This window comes from Lepus europaeus, chromosome 18 (genome assembly GCF_033115175.1).
Source record: "Lepus europaeus isolate LE1 chromosome 18, mLepTim1.pri, whole genome shotgun sequence".
Classification (NCBI taxonomy): domain Eukaryota; kingdom Metazoa; phylum Chordata; class Mammalia; order Lagomorpha; family Leporidae; genus Lepus; species Lepus europaeus.
The window spans coordinates 54,170,372-54,173,794 of record NC_084844.1 but is presented as its reverse complement, the minus strand read 5'-3'; positions in this window follow the sequence as shown (position 1 = coordinate 54,173,794).

Sequence of the window (3,423 nt, the reverse complement as noted above, 5' to 3'; positions counted from 1 at the left end):
GCAAGTCCTGAGGCTGTGGAATGTCCAAAGAGAGGCACAAAATGTGAAATCTTTGGTTATTTCCCTCTGTAATTACTGTAAATCTACCCTACTGCAAAGGAAATAAAGAGCATAGGGTGTTTTGCAAACAATATCCTTTGACTGGTCTTCACTTTCTCTTTCTCCTGAAGATGCCAAAGTTCAAATAATCACAAGGCTGAATCACATTCGACCTGCCACTAGGAAATATGTATGTATCCACTTTTATTTTAGGTCCAGAGACTAAAAATATGTCACTTGTCAGAGAAGCCTGTTCTTATGAATAGAAATCTGGAAGTCATTTTTATTTCTTTCTAGCTTTTCCTGATATCTGGGTATAGTAAAATCCTAGAAAGTTCCTGCTTCTCCTTTTAGGAAATTAATTTTCAAGGTCTATGTAATGGATGGCACAATCTATAGTTTCATGTAGGAGATTAAGGCTGAAATAGATCATTAATTCTCCTTGCTTAATAACTGTTATCAAGTATCCAATCCCAAATATTCTAAATTAGCCCATGAAGATGTTTACCATTAATACCAATATACTCTGTGCAGTGGGTAATGGATTTGACATGATTGAGATGTGACCTTTCTCCCTATGAAGGTCATGAGGTGATTATCAAATCTGGAAACAAAGAGAACATTGTTTTATATATTGTTCTGTAGTATTGGTAAGCTGTGCTCCAAAGTTTTATGGTCTTATCATGTAACAAGCCAAAAGAAATGACTGAAAGTAGATATACAAAATATGAATCTCACAGCAGATTATTCAGTTGTATACACACATAATTATAGGAGTGAGTTTGGTATAAAAATTAGATATGGTAGCAATCTGGTTTACTAAAAGAAGTTTTCTTAGACCATCAGTTTTTAAACTGGATACAGGGGAGAGACATAGACAAAAATATGACCTTCCTGGACAGCTTCAAGGAAGAGCTGAATAGTAACTTCCCTCTGAACAGAAAGCACGAGTATCTTGGTGTAAAGAGCAGTGTGGGAGAATGATTTCAGTGAGATCCGGGAGAGCACTTTCCCAGGTAAATTGGATCCACACTGCCACACTGGCTTGAGGAGGGTGTGGGATTACTCTTCTCACTGCACAGTCCCCTCTTTCATTTTGCTCCTGTGTCATCTGCAGTGCTTAAAGTGCCTCATAACTTGGCATAAATGACCAAAAACAATGTATTACTTTCTACTTATTGGCAAGTTTATCCAGAGGAGGATGAAGAGCTGAATCCTAAGGAGAGTATTATTATCTCTCTCCCTGAGTCCTGCACACACTCTGCAGATGCCAGATAAAGAAATAGAGACGTAGATAAGTAAAAATGATGTACCTGTGTTCAAAGCAGGCTAACAGTTGGCTAGGAAAGCCACTCTCAGATGCACATCCCCCTGCAACTCCCATCCTGGTGGATCTAATGTACTCCAGGTAGAAGTATCAGCGGCAAGCATGCTGGGCTGTCTGTCAGTCAGGTGACCCTACGCCTACCATGTGATTTGCAGAGTTTTTCTTAGTAAAATGAGGGATGTGGACTACATGGTCCCTTGCAGTAGTAAAATCCTATGATCATTACCACCACTATCTACAGATATCACTTCTCAGTAGGCAACTTATTTCCACTACTTCAGCTGAAATATACACACAGGAATGAATGCAAAACAGGGTACACTGGATCCCAGTCCCAGTTGGACAGTGCGGACAGAGAGAGATGCACAGCCACAGAGAAAGTAAAACAAATATTTTTAAGTTAAAAATTAGATTAGAATTTTCAAGTATTGTATGTAAACAAAATATGAAATACATATCATGGGTAGCAAGTGGAAGAAAAGTAGGCTGCATATGTAGATGAGAAATGCCCTGTTTCTAAAACTTTGTTGAGTTTCATAGAAGAAACAGGATTTCACAAGCAACTTACATTTTTTTTTTTTAAATGAGAGAATCAGGACATATCTGCTCAGAAAAGCAATACAATCCAATTTTGGAGCAAGTTTGAAGTGGGAGTGGGATGATCTGACGATGAATCAGAGGTGACTGGAGGAAACAAAAGAAACTGCTCTTCATAATGCAAGTTTGAAAATTCAATTTCCTAGCACCCTTGAAAGAAAAAGCACAATAAAATCTGGGGGTGGGGGGGACGGAAATCATGACATCTTGGGAGGACTCAACAATCTTTTTTTTTTTTCTTTTTTTTTTTATTTTTATTTTTCAACAATCTTTTTTTATAACACTCAGCTAAGGGGCAGAAATCTTCTCCCTAGTATAACATTGCAATTATGCAGGCAGTGCGAAGGACTTGCCCAGGCGACTCAGTGAAACAGAAGAGCAGTAGGCAACAAAGTCCAGGGATTCCTGGCCTTAGCTGTCTTAAAACAACACTTTATATTATTCCAAAGGCAGATCACTTTCAGATTGCCAACAACTCAAATTATTTATAGGAGATTGATTCATATACTTAACCCAATGTGAGAGGAAATAGTTCTAATTATAACCAAACATCTTTAATATGAAGGGAATTAGGCTTGGAGACCTTCATTGCCAAAAAGGTGTTTTGCCAAATGTGTTTTAAGAAAGAGGAGGAGGGTACATGTTTTCCATATTTGATCCTATAAAAGTACCCTTGGAATGTGTGTGACTTGTCTTTCCTCATCAAGCTTCAAGGTAAGTGTGTGTGAGGACAGGGTTCTGTCTGGAGGGCAGGAGGGATGCCTGGCTGCCTGAGTGCACGCCACACATCCTGGCTGCCTCTGTCCCTGGCAGCCCCACCAGTGAGACACCGGCTTACTCCGCGGCAATTTTAATTAGATGTTGCACTCTTCCCACTCATTTCCTGTTCTCCATTAAGAATTTTGCTATTATTGGGAAGTGTCAGAATTTAATCAGAAGAAATTTGCTCTGTTTCTTACAGTTCTGACCCACTTCAAGGTTTCATCTCCAAGGTAAGACCTGATTTTTTTTTTTTTTTTGTCCCTTCTTCACAGAGTGCAAGGAACCTTCTGCAGTGGTCTGAAGAGTAGATGAGGGGAGGGGAGGGGGCTTAAGAAAAGCATCTCAATTCCACGGCTTATCACGCTTCTCTTGAAAAACTCTTACGGGGCTTTAGAAAGTGGTCCTCACTAACTCATATGCTTTGCAATACATGAAAATGCTTTCTAGAGTCTTGGGGAGTTTTATACACAATTTTTTTCCATTTCTAACATTGTCATTGTGTTTTTAATGATCACACTACAGCATGCAATGCAACATGTCAGAGTGTTAGTCATTTATGGAGAAGATGTGAATTTTCTATACTACAGCCTTTACTCATCTCTATACTTTGAGATGATGTCTAAATGGAAAACAAAGAATGGTCTGAATCTTTAACTTTGGAAAAGTTGCTTAAATCTGCACGTGGTTTCACAACCCAT